Genomic DNA, 14,846 nt, shown 5'->3' on the forward strand with positions numbered 1-14,846 from the left:
TCCAGCACCGCAATGATGCACAGAACCAGCCAGAAGGCACGGGGTCTGCAGAGGGGCCTCTGAGGTGGAGAGACTCCTCAAGCCTGCACCCCCACCCCTGCCAGCAGGGGAAAGAGGCCAGGTGGAGGCTCCAGTGAGAGAGCTGAAATAGACTTTTCTGGAAATGGAGTTAAGAAGGATGGCAGAGGAGCACAGAGTTGGCAAGGCCATAGGGCAATCAAAACGGAGCAGAGAGTGTGCAGAGCCAGGAGGCACAGTGCCGAGGCTGAGGATGGGGAGGCCCCACCATGTCGTGTGCGGGCTGCAGAGTCCAGACCACTCCTAAGTCAGCAGAAAGCCAGGCAAGTGCCTCACACTCCCCTTCTGGACACACAGTGGAGAAGTGGCTGTGGGGGCAGAGCCACAGCAAAGGTCTCAAAGGAGTTCCAGCAGGAAGGAGCCGATCGGACCAGTCAAGGTCAGAGTTAGGAGAAATGTCAGTCAACTGTGGGTGAACAGGACCTGGAGACTGATTCTGTTTGGGGGCAAGAGAAAGGAAGGTGCCTAGGCTAGTTCCCAGGCTTCCATGGTGAGCAAGGTGGGCAGACACTGCCATTTATCTGAGTTACGGGCAACTGGAGGAAAGACGGGGAGGGGTGAGGGCACCGTGGGTTTACTTTGCACCCGCTGAATGTGGGATGACTGAGGTAAGTGAGAGGTGTCGGGTAGATGGCCGAGAGTCAAGACTGGAGCCAGCAGTCGTCATGGCAGACAAGTGCCCACAGTCAGCACACTGACGGCAGGTCACAGGATCACTGACAGGCGGTCATGGGATCACTGATGGGCGGGTCATGGGATCACTGGCAGACTAGTCATGGGATCGCTGACAGATCATGGGATCACTGGTGGGATGACTGACAAGTCACAGGATTACTAAGAGGTCATGGGATCACTGACAGATCATGGGATCACTGACGGGCAGGTCACAGGATCACTGACAGATCATGGGATCACTGGTAGGATCACTGAGAGGTCACAGGATCACTGACAGGTCACTGAATCACTGACAGATCATGGGATCACTGGTGAGATCACTGATAACTCACAGGATCACTGACAAGTCATGGGATCACTGAGAGGTCACAGGATCACTGACAGTCAGGTCACAGGGATCACTGACAGGTCACAGGATCACTGACAGGTCACAGGATTACTGACAGATCATGGGATCACTAGTGGGATCACTGACAGGTCACAGGATTACTGACAGATCATGGGATCACTGAGAGGTCACAGGATCACTGACAGGTCATGGGATCACTGACAGCATCACTGACAGGTCACGGGATCACTGACAGGATCACGACAGGTTATGGGATCACTGACAAACAGGTCATGGTAATCACTGACAGATCATGAGATCATGGGTGGGATCACTGACAGGTCATGGGATCACTGATGGGATCACGACAGGTCATGGGATCACTGACTGATCATGGAGTGAGGGGAGGGAGGCTCACCTCCCAATGTCTGTTGCCCTCAGAGCTCACATGGCGTGATGCTGCCCTCCATTATCCTCTGTAGCTGTTTGGCTGCAGGTATCCCGTCTACTAGATTAGGAGGAGAGTCCTTAAGGAATGGAAACCACAGCTTACCTGGCTGGGTGACCACTGCAGCACCCAGTGTCCTGGAGGAGCGCTTTATACAGGCTCAAAAATCACCTAGGGAGTGACACAAACACACTTTCCACATGAAAATGTAGTGACAGCCAAGCACAGAGGCTCATGTCTGTAATCCCAGCACTTTGGGAGGCCAAGGCAGGAGGATCACTTGAGGCCAGGAGTTCAAGACTGGCCTGGGTGACGTAGCAAGATCCCATCTTTACGAAAATGTAAAATATTAGCCAGGCATGGTAGTGTGTGCCTGTATTCCCAGTTACTCAGGAGGCTACAGTGGGAGGATAGCTTGAGTCCAGGAGTTTGAAGTTGCGGTGAGCCATGACTGCACCCCTGCACTCCAGCCTGGGCAACAGAATCGGACCCCAATTCAAAAATAAATAAAGAAATAAAATAATTACAATAGTTACTCTATTGTATACTGTAATGCACTGTGGGTAGTATACTAATAATAATTGCACTCACAAAGTGGATACTACGTGCCAAGCACCATTCTAAACACTTTACATAAATTAACTAGTTGAATCCTTACAAAATATTATGAAGTAAGTATCATTTTATAGATATTTCCATTGCAGCGGCTGGGGCTACACATGTGCTCTCACGGCTTTCCCTCCGTGCCCAAGGCTTTGACCATGATCTATGGTGTACAGTGCGTATGCAAGGCTTTCCTGAACAAATAATTCTATTGTTGGTAAAAGCCACGGGGCCCTTTTATTTCCTGTACCAAAGCAGTCAGACTCACATTGCTGGCAAGAAGGGAGATGGTGAAATGATGAAGCAGGCTACTGTGGTTTTCTTTCTCTCCCTCTCCTCTCGGCTCCCTTCTCACTAGCCCAAAGAGCCAAACTCTTCCCTTCTTTCTTTCATCAAAGTCCATCCTAAGCTCCTTCACTTTCACTGGGATGTAAATGACAGGCACTGTTTAAAAAGCTATGAAAACCTCTCTCTAAGCGGAGCAGGACTGGGCTCTCCATCTCTCTTGGGTCTCGGTCCTGACTTTCAAGCCTCTCCACCTTGCTCACCATTTTGCCCTCTCCGCATTGTCCACCCCAGCCTCAGATCCCAGGGACATCCTGGTCTCCCATTATTCTGTGACTGTGTATGGAGTGAGCTCCATGAGCTCCTTGAGAGAAAACTGTCCGTGGAGCACACATGCTGCCTTCACATGTGGCGGCCACAGGCCACGATGGTTGCAATGCCTGGATGTGGCTCCTCCGAGTCCATGAGTGGCAGGGGCAGGTGTGGGGTACACACGGGGTGCGAGAAAGACACACGTCTCATTCCTAACCTCCACACTGATTGCCCACTAAATGGTGTTTTGGACAATATATTGGATTAGGTGAAATATATTGTTAAAATAATTTCACCGGGGCAGGGCATGGTGGCTCATGTCTGTAATCCTAGCACTTTGGGAGGCCGGGGTAGGTGGATCATGAAGTCAGGAAATCAAGACCATCCTGGCCAACATGGTGAAACCCTGTCTTTACTAAAAATACAAAAATTAGCCAGGCGTGGTGCTGCACACCTGTAGTCCCAACTACTCGGGAGGCTGAGGCAGGAGAATTGCCTGAACCCAGGAGGCAGAGGTTGCAGTGAGCTGAATTCATGCTACTGCACTCCAGCCTGGGTCACAGAATGAGACTCCATCTCAAAAAATATAATAATAAACAATAATAATTTCACTGAGTCAGGCTCGGTGGCTCACACCTGTAATCCCAGCACTTTGGGAGGCTAAGGCAGGCGGATCACAAGGTCAGAAGTTTGAGACCAGCCTGGCCAATATGGTGAAACCTTGTCTCTACCAAAAATACAAAAATTATCCAGGCATGATGGTGGATGCCTGTCTTCCCAGCTACTCGGGAGGCTGAGGCAAGAGAATGGCGTGAACCCAGGAGCTGAAGGTTGCAGTAAGCTGAGATCGCACCACTGTACTCCAGCCTGGGCAACAGAGCGAGACTCCATCTAAAAAATAAAATAAATAACTAAATAATAATTTCACTTACAAAAACTGTATATGGCGGCTATTGTTGAATGTAAAGGTGCAGGTGTGTCTCACAGCGTCTGTCGCCCCCCTTACCTGCATCATGCAGGTGAGAATGGGGCCATTGGGAAGCTACACGTGCAACCCTGGTGGCAGCTGAGGGTCCCCATGTGAAAGCCCCTCTGCTGGACTCAGGTGAGATGCTGCGGCCAGGGGATGCAGCAGAGGCCACGTGGAGGGTCCCCTGCAATCTAATCTCACTGTCAGTGGTGGTTCCTGAATGTCTTCATTAGATGAGGAAAGAAAAGCATGAGTTTTCGCAGGCTTTACAGGAGCTGTTTGGCAGGGATTTCACTTTGCTGCATCAAAGACTCCCAAGTGCGAGTGTTCACATACGTTCCTTTGTAAGCCTGGAGGCAGCACCGCCTGCCCCCTTCAACCCAGAACTGCAGTCACAGGGAGGAAGACAGGAGACGGGGACCTGCTGACACACATCAGGCCTGGCTTTGTGGGTGACGCACAGCCCAGGTCCAGACATCAGGTGGCAGCCAGCCCAACCTCACCGAGTCACCAGGGGAAATGAAGATACTGTGCCATGGTCCCAGGAGGCTCTGCAGAGTCCAGAAACATGGGAGAAGGAAACTGACCATCTAGTTGGTCATGCAGGCAATGACATAGAAGATGCCTGGTGCAGGATTTCCCTGCCTGATCAGTGAGCAAGTAGCTAAAGTGGAGGTGAGGAGAGGCTGGTGCTAGGAGGCTGGCATGGGATAAAGGCTTCCACTGGCCCTAGCCACATGGGTCAGAGTGGAGACTGCATAAGGGAAGGTCCTTGATTACTCTTCCCTAGCTCATGGGTCCCCATCACAGTGACTTACCAGAACTAAACCAACGCACATGCAGCTGAGTCTCACTACTCACAGTTGTCACGCTCTGTAAAGCCACCATGAATGCTAAAATAGAGGCTGCCGAACCATCGCTCCTATGGTAAAAACAAGGTTAGGTTCCTGCAAGCCTCTGGGCACAACACTTGGATCACCTGATCAATACGTACCATGTTTGGTGTGTGTTTCTGTCCCAGGACACCTTATTGAATAGGTGGATATTGTTGGTTCATCAACACTGAACTCACAGACAGCAGCATGGTACAAAGCTTCTCTGGCACACGTGTTTTCTGTAAGGCACATCATGGCCTTCCTGCACTTGGGAACACGGATAGTGCCTCAGCACTGAGCTTGGGGCCATATTAAACAGCAGAATTACCAACAAAAAGCACAAAAATGTGAAACTAAACAGATAATGTAAAAGACACTTGTTTACAGCATGAGCTGGAGCAGGAAGGCAGGGCACTGCCTGTTTCAGCTCAGCTGGGAACCTGCACGTGGGTGCCTCACACATTCTGCTGCTTCACGCATGTTCATGAATGACCACGTCAGCACCACGAGTACTAATCTGGGGGCTAAAAATGTCAGTGCATAGACCAATTCACAAATATGAAATCCACCAATAATGAGGATGGACTGTATTTATAATAAATTGATTACTCTAATTTTCCTTAATGTTCTCTTCTCATTATAAAAACATTACATTTAGAAAAAATGTTAAATAACTAAAAGTATGAAAAAAATTCAAATCTATTCTCACTACCCAGAGACAGCCATATTCTATTTCCATTCAGTCTTCATAATTTATACTTTTTTTTTTTTTGAGATGGAGTCTCACTCTGTCACACAGGCTGGAGTGCAGTGGCACAATCTCGGCTCACTGCAACCTCCACCTCCCGGGTTCAAACACGGTGGCTCACACCTGTAATTCCAGCACTTTGGGAGGCCCAGGCAGGTGGATCACCTGACGTCAGGACTTCAAGACCAGCCTGGCCAACATGGCAAAGCCCTGTCTCTACTAAAAATACGAAAATTAGCTGGGTGCAGTGGCGTGCACCTGTAATCCCAGCTACTCAGGAGACTGAGGCAGGAGAATCACTATAATCTATAGTTTTACATATAAATTAAATTTTATGGTGTTTATACAATTCTGTGGGGTTTCCTGTATTTTTTCACCTTATATCATGAGCTTATCATCATTAAATATCTTTAAAATGTGTTTTTAGCACGGCTAATTTTTATTACGGAAATAAGAAATGACCATCTTAGGAAAACTTGAAATACAGGGAAGAGTACAGAGAAGAAAATTGAAATCATTTCTGCCCCTACTTTGCCATGAAGAGGCAGCCAGCTGAGAACCTGCACATTTCTGATAGTGCTTTCCTGCTACTAAAAGCATATTAATACTGACAGCTAACGTTAGCCGAGTATTTATACTTACCAGGCAATTTGATGCCTATAAAATTTAAGCCTGTGCATACTGTGTTGTTACTCCTATTTCATAGACCCAAAATGTGGAGCTGGGAAAGCTTGGTTAACTATTGAAGCAAGAATTTGAACACTGTCCCTGTTGGCTCTGATGTCTGTCCCCCGGGTCTCTGCAGTTGTGCATCACGCGTGATGCTAATGGGGTGCTACCTCTTCAACGTTCTTGAAAAACAAAATGCTACATCCATTTTTTGGGGAGCCATCACTGGCTTAACCACCTCATGATCACGTACAGTCAGCCCTCCGCACCCATGGGCTCCACATCCTCAATCAAGAGAAGATCAAAAATATTTTTTAAAAAGTGAATATAACAATACAACAATTAAAAATAATATAAATGAAAAAACAATGTGGTATGACAACTATTTGCATAGCATTTACATTGTATTCACTATTACAAATCATCTGGAGATGCTTTAAAGTACACAGGGGTATGTGTGTAGATTATACACAAATACACCACCATTTCATACATGGGACTGGAGCATCCAGGAATTTTGGTACCCATGGGCGTTTTTAGAATCAATTCCCCGCAATCGTGTTACTCACAATTTCAGTTTTATAAAGTTCTGTTGTACATACCAATATCATTGTACATAACTCTAGACTTCTCCATGTGGAAATTATTTTAAGACACTTGATACATAGAACAAAGTTTATTTTCCAAGTTGGTACCTCAGTGCCAATTTTTCTGGTTTCTTTGACATTATTGAATATTATTTTTTAATTTTAACAGTTTAATAGGCAGAAAGTGTTATTACGTTATTTTGTATATAACTTATTTTATGTTTTGTAGTTTTAACATATTACTCTTGTATGTATTTTGTGAGATGTAACCCTGATTCTTGATGCTGTTGCAAAAGGTGTTGTTTTTAATTTCAATTTCTAACTGTTCATTGTCAGCATACAGAAACACAATTGTTTATAGTCTGACCTTGTTTGCTAGTTCTAGTACACTTTTTGTAGATTATTTTGGTTTTTCTGTGTAGATAATCACATCATATGTGAATAAACAGTTTTATTTCTTCCATCAGTATGTATGAATTTTACTAATTTTTCTTTCTTTACACCACTGGTTACAATCTCAGGTCCACTGTTGAACAAAAAGCATCACCTTTGCTCTCGTCCTGATCTGTGGGAAAAAGCGTGTGCTCTTTCACCAAGGAGGATGTTAGCTGTGGATTTTTCACAGATGCCTTTATTAGATTAAGACAGAGCTTTCTATTCAGAATTTTCTGAGAATTTTTTTAAAATCATGAAGTGGTGTTGAATTTTGTCAAAACTTTTTGTTATTTATTGAGATGATATATGGCTTTTTCTTTTTTAGTGATGCATGATGTATGTTGACATACAGAAATTCTTGATTTTTACCAAGCCAAATATATATTTCATGAGTACAGGCAAAGTATCTATCATCATGATCATATTGCAATTATCCTAGAAATATGATGGTTTAACATTAGAAAATATAAGACCATCAGGGAGAAAAACAGGTATTAGTGATATCAACACACAGTCAAAGGGAATATTTGATGAACATTACAGGTTAAATATCCCTTATCTGAAATGCTTGGGACCAGCAGAGTTTCAGATTTTAGATTTTTTCAGATTTTGGAATATTTACATTATAATCACTGGTTCAGCATCTCTAATCCAACATTCAGAATGCTTCAGTGATGCACTTTCTTTGGGTGTCATGTCAGTACTCAAATAGTTCACCATCTGGGAGCATTTTGATTGTTGAATTTTCAGGTTAGAGATGCTCGACCTGTACCCATTTTATTGTTTTAAAAGAACATTTCTTCAAAATCTAATATTTGAAACTTTAATATTAGCTACTTAATAAAAAAAAAAGTTGTTTTCATTAAAAACAGGGACAAAACTAGTCCCTTATCATCATTAATACTTAGTGATTTTTTGGAAGTTCTGTTCAAATTAATAAGAAAAAACACTGGAGACCCTACAGAAAAACCAGTAAGATGCAGGAACAAGAAATTCACAGGAGAAAGACCACAGGCCAAAAACCATAGAACAGGTTCAATCTCCCCGACCATAAAACAAATTCCATGTCAGATAACATGATTGCATTCTCTGCCCATTAAACAGCCAAAATTTTAAAATTTGGGATATTAATACAGTGACACTAGTGAAGTGAGGAAATTGGCACTCCTATTGGTACAAACTTTTAGGGGAGAGATTTTGCTGAGAAAAAATAAGAGAAATGCTAAGTCAATGGATAGATGTACATTGGACTTCATCAAAATTAACAACTACTGCTCTTTGAACGATGCTATTCAGAAAAATAAAAAAAGCAAGCTATCGATTGGGAGAAAATGTTTCCAAACACATATCTAATGAAGACTTGCACCAGAATTTGTAAGGAACTCTTACAAATCAGTCATGAGACAAGCACTATGATTTAAAAAGGGAAGAAGGAAGAGATTTGAACAGACACTTCACCAAAGAGGATGTAGCTATACATCTGAGACCATTTGTCATCAAGGAAATGCAACTGAAATCACAATGAGACATCATTACGTATGTATTAGAATGACTAAAGTTCTGGTAAAGGCTGGCTGTTGGAACTCTCACACATTTCTGATAGGAATACAAAATGGTGCAGCTATTTTAGAAAACAGCTTGACATTTTCTTATGTTTAGTAATCATATCCACTTACCCACTCCAGGTATTTACCCAAGAGAAACTAAGACCTACACAAGAATGTTTATATTAACCTTATTCATAATAGCCCCCAACGGAAAACACCCAGATGTTCATCAAATGGTGAACGGATAAACAACTTGTCAAAAGTAGTCTAATCGGATATGACTCAGGAATTATTAGAAGCAAGATACTACTGTCTACCGTACCTGCAGAGGAACTTTAAAAGGGTTCTGTTAACTGGAGGAAGGCCAGACATGAAACCCTGCATAGCGTATGATTCTATTAACACAATATTGCAGAGGAGATAAACTATAGGGACAGATATCAGATCAGTGGTTTCCAGGGTCTTGGGTAGAAAGAGAGAATTTATTGCAGAAGGCAGGAGGAAATTTGGGAGATTGTGGGAGTGTTTTCTCTATTGGCTGTGGTCATCGTGGTTACACAACTGTAAACATTTGTCAAAACCCTAACTGTATACTTTAAAGAGGGGTTTTTACTGTATATAAATTAAACTTCAATAAACATATCCAAGGGAAAAGAACAGACCAAAATTCCAAATATAACCCAACAAACAGAGAAGTAAAGCACACTTCTCCACATGTTTTAAATTGTGCCATCAGAATCTATCCTTTGGACCATGGCTTTAGGTCTCCTGGGTCCTTATAAGAATGCAAACACCCTTACAGTGTGAGTCACATCCAAATTTTCTCCATTATTAATGCATCTGCCCCTTCAACTATCAGCAAAGCTAAGACTGGGGATTGCAAGGGACAAGCATATCCAGGGAGGGGCCCTGACCACACTGGGCAGATGGAATTAGAGGCCTCAGATGTGCACAGGAGGAACCCGAGAGGATGCCTGAAAGCCCGCGGAAAGGCTCCCCACTCCACCACGTTGGCTTTCCAAGCTCCACTCTGTGAGTCTTCCTTCTGTCCTCAGGCAGGTTCTTCCCACCACTGGAACACTGACAGTGTGAAAGCATCATCATTGTGTCACTGTCAACACGTAATTACACAAATGCAGAAATATCCACGTCCATAACAGAGTCGTGTTCTTCAGAGAGCAAAGCAGATCCTCAAGGGTTTCCTCCACGTTCACCCAGACATTAAGAGTGGACTCTATCAGGCCGGATGCAGTGGCTCACGCTTATAATCCCAGCACTTTGGGAGGCTGAGGTGGGAGGATCACCTGAGGTCAGGAGTTCGGAGACCAGCCTGACCAACATGGTGAAACCCCATCTCTCCTAAAACACAAAAAAATTAGCCGGGCATGGTGGCACGCACCTGTAGTCCCAGCTACTAGGGAGGCTGAGGCAGGAGAATCAATTGAATCCGGGAGGAGGAGGTTGCAGTGAGCCCATATCACCCCACTGCACTCCAGCCTGGCAACAGAGCAAGACTCCGTCTCAAAAAAAAAAAAAAAAAAAAAATAGTGGACAGAGGGAACTCTTATCAGAGAGGCCTGTCCCCTGGAGGCACTCTAGCTTCTCTTAACAGAAAGGAGGGACAGACTTTGGCTTTTATTTTCTACTCTGGCCTTTTCTTGGCAGCACATTTTGGCAAACGTTGGTGCATATCATCGGAGGGTCTTGTACATTTGGGAGAGAGTCTCCCCCTTGCCAACTCCAGCACCCCAGGCCAGGAGCATCCTGCTGTCTGCTCAGTGCTCCAGCAGGGAAGCCCTTCTACATTCAAGGGGCAGAGTTAAGCCAGAAAATCCTATGGCTAAAACGCAGTCCCGGGACACTCACAACAGAAGTTGTGCATTTCAAACTGTGCAAAGAGCAGCAGCAGAGCTTTCCGAGATGCAGGAGCGACTGGACCCCGCATCCTGCCCAGCCGGGCCCACGCTCCGTTCAGGACGGCCCAGGCCAACCCCTCCTTTCTGGACTTTGCCAAGGCTGCTCTGGGGTGAAGGAAAGAGACCCTCATTGACCCCAGCTGCATGGAATTGTTCTTTCAGAGCAAACGTTGTTCATTAGAGCATGTGAAAACCTTGTTTAAAATAGTTCCAAATGTCCTAATTTATTTTTAGGGAAGAGGCCCCTTTAGAAAACAGTTTCTGAAGAAGAGCCAATAACAGTTCAGCCATGGATGTAGGGGCGAGGGGCTGGGCCGGGTGCTGGTCGCTGAGGACAGCGTGTTGTCAGTGAAGGCCCAGCGAGGGCGTGGGAGCCTCGGTGCCAGGATGGGGACAGCTTCAAGAGCGCAAGGCAATGGCTCCAGAATCCCAGCCACAGACCCCAGGCAGGCGGCGGCGGCTCTACCCCACATCTATGGGGCCCAAGGCCAGAGAGGACAGGGGCAAGCCTGAGCCCATTTTCTGTGAATGATTTCTGTGCAGGGCCTGAGGGACACCCAAACTCTAAGCAACCCTTGGGATTGGCCGACAACACTTTGTGGGAGAGGAGGGGAAGAAAGTGGGATGTGTCGTACTGAAATACGGTAAATGTCTACTAAAACCGTAAATTCATTTTAGAACCTGAATTAAAATGGCAGGCACATACCAAGACCCACATAAAAATCTATTTAAAAATCAATAAAAATCTTCATAATAAATCCCAAACTTGCCCTTTCTATCACTCAAACTCGCATCTTTACACAAACTTGCAACTTACCGTAAAAGCATCTAAACAGCTAATTTTATGTTAACCATTTGCTGTTCCATTTCGCTAGTGCATCAAACATATGAGAATGATGTATTTAAAAAGATAATAATCACGTGAAAAAGTGGTGTTTCTTTATATATTCTTTGAAATTCTTGAATATGTATTATTTTATTTCTATTAACATAAGCCTATAGGATAATTCTTAGTTCTCATTTCATACATAAGGAAACTGAATCCCAGAAAAAAAATAAAAGATTTGCTCAATACAACTAAGTTACGGGCAGAGCCAACACCAAAATCCAGCTTCCCCAATGGCTAGTACTTTTGTTTACACAACACCACATCTCGTGAACTAAAAATATGGGTCTTGGAGCTAAAAGAAAGCTGCAGACAAGCCGTTCACTGGGCTCCTTCCAGCCACGCCACGTTGCCTCTGCTCCCTATCACCCAGTCTCCTCCATCCTAGCCCTAGAGTCACCACAGGAGCTTTGATCTCTTGCTGAGCTTGCTAATCCTCGTCGTCTACCTGGAGAAAGGAGAGGATCTCCAAGGGTGTGGCCAATGTGCAGCCCATTCCAGCCGAAAGTTCACACTCACCCAAATCCCTGGCCGGTTTCTCAGAATCCACGCATGCAGAGAATGCAAAGTTCCAGATAAACACCTGAACTGTCAGGGGCTAGCCTGAGCCTAAGCTAAACTTGACTGGGGTGTCTACTTCTCTACTGCAGTCTTATCTAATGTCCATCTCTTGATTTGCCAGCAGGGAAGTTGTGGGAATATTCCCAGGCACTGTGATGAAAGTATTTTGCTGTGTTATATTCCTTGCACAGCTGCAAAAGCAACATGTCCAATTGGCTCAGTGGGTTGGAACGCTGCAGGTGGCAAGGTGCAATCTGAGCTCACTGTCCACCAAGGCTACTTGGTCGGATGCCCTCTTCCCTGGTGTCCAACCATGTCAATCGACCAGGCCTCTTGAGTGCAAAGGGTGGGGGCCCTGATACTCACATGTCAATCAGAGGAAATGACTCAAGATGAGATGAGCTGGAAGGCATGCTCCCAAGAAGGAAGGGTGCCACACTAGTCATGTACACACGTGTCATTGGAGCTCAGATGGCAGGTGGACTTCGTGTTACTCAAAGAACATGAGAGGAATCCCTCTTTTTCTTCTCTGTCTTCTCTCTTCAGTAATGTTAGGAAAGATGATCCAACAAGCTAAGATCTGGGAGGATGATGCCATTTTGAAAAAGACATTGCCAAATATCCCTAGACCTCAAACTAACTGTGCAAAGGAAGATTCGGGTGTTGGGAGTGCTGCAGAAAAATATCTGGGATAGAAACAAAATGTAACCCGTGTGCCAGTTGTCCAAAGATTAAAGTAATTGCTATGAGAAATGTCACTCAGATTTCATCTCCAGATGACTTGTTGCTACTGTTGCTCTAGGCCAATAGGTCTAGATAATTACAACAAGCCAAGATGAAATACGAAATGGTCAATAGCTGTGGCTGGAAAAGTCGCTGTTTTCAGAATAACCATTTACAGATACAGAAGAGCCATTCAGGCATCTGATTCTCAAAGTTGGCTGCGCCAGGAATCACCAAGGAAGCCTTGAAAATTCTAATGCCAGCCGGGCGCAGTGGCTCACACCGGTACTCCCAGCACTTTGGGAGGCCGAGGCGGGCGGATCACGAGGTCAGGAGATTGAGACCATCCTGGCTAACAGGGTGAAACCCCGTCTCTACTAGAAATACAAAAAATTAGCTTGGCGTGATGGCAAGCGCCTGTAGTCCCAGCTACTCGGGAGGCTGAGGCAGGAGAATGGCGTGAACCCGGGAGACGGAGCTTGCAGTGAGCCGAGATTGCGTCACTGCACTCCAGCCTGGGAGACGGAGCGAGACTCTGTCAAAAAAAAAAAAAAAAGAAAAAAGAAAAGAAAGGAAAAAAGAAAAGAAAATCCTAATGCTGCCAGGGTCGCATCTCCGGAATGCTGATTTAATTGTGGTGGGTTGAGGTGTGGGCGTGGGATTTCTGAAAGCTCTCTAGGTGAGTTTAGTACCCAGAGGGTGTGGGGAAGCCCTGAGCAACTCAAGTCAGGCTGCAAAGCTGCTCCTGTGCAGAGGGCTCCTCGGGGAGCTGAAGCTGTGCAAAGCCCAGTGAACGTTAATGATTGCGCAAAAATAACCCAGGACTGGGCCAGGCTGGTCTTCAGTTTCGGGTCACATATTCAGAACCCAGAAACGTTTTGGTCACAAGGTCAGACAAGTACTCAGCCCCTCTTCACACGTGTGAAGCCAGTGCAGTTGGGAGCTACCAGCTTCCCAGAAAGATGCATGCACAGCAGCGTCACAGCCAGCTCTGCACCAGGCCACAACTGTGTGTGTGCAACCACAAGCCCTGGGGCTGGGCCTGTCCTATGGAAGAGCCCTACTGAGCATCATATATTCACACACACACACACACACACTCACACATGCTCACACAGACACACTCATGTACCAAACACACTCACATTCACAAAACACACACACAGTGACAGTCATGCTGATGCAGTCACATGCACATTCACACTCAAACTCACAATCACACACTCATACACAATCACACTCACACATGCTCACACAGATGCACTTGTGTACCAAACACACTCATATGTGCAAAACACAGTGACACCCCACACACACAAAACTCACATTCATACCACACACAGTCACACTCACAGTCACACACATTCACACTCACACAGTCACTCTCACACAATCACACAGTCACGCAGTCACACACACATTCACATTCAGTCATACACCCACACACTCTCACATACACACACACTCATGCTTTTGCACACATTCACATACTCATAGTCATGCACATTCACACTTACACAGTCACATTTACAAACACATCCACACTCACACATGGTCACACTCATGCACACATTCACACCCGCACACACGCTCACATGCACATATTCTCATGCACACGGTCACACTTTCACACATACTCACATGAGGCACAGTCACACACACATTCACACTCACAGAAAGTCACACTCACATTTACACTCACAACACAGTCACTCACACAGTGACAGTCACTCTCACAGTCATTTACACACATCACACTCATATTTACACTCACTCTCACAGTCACACTCACAGTCACACTCACTCGCACATACTCTCACAGTTGCACTCACGCACAGTCACACATTCACACCCACTCTCACACATTCACACCCACTCTCACACATTCACACCCACTCTTACAGTCTCACAGTCACAGTCACACTCATAGTCACACTCACACAGTCTCAGAGTCACACACATTCACACACATTGACAGCCACAGTCACACTTTCACAGTCACACTCAGTCACACACATTCACATACATTTACGTGAATAGTCACATTCATTTACACACTCACACACAGTAACAATCACAGTCACACTTACACACAGTCACACAGTCACACTCATTCCCGCAGTCACACTCACACACACATTCACTCACACACATTTACCCTTACACAGCCACACTCATTCACCCACAGTCACACACACAC

This window comes from Nomascus leucogenys, chromosome 13 (assembly GCF_006542625.1).
Source record: "Nomascus leucogenys isolate Asia chromosome 13, Asia_NLE_v1, whole genome shotgun sequence".
NCBI lineage: Eukaryota > Metazoa > Chordata > Mammalia > Primates > Hylobatidae > Nomascus > Nomascus leucogenys.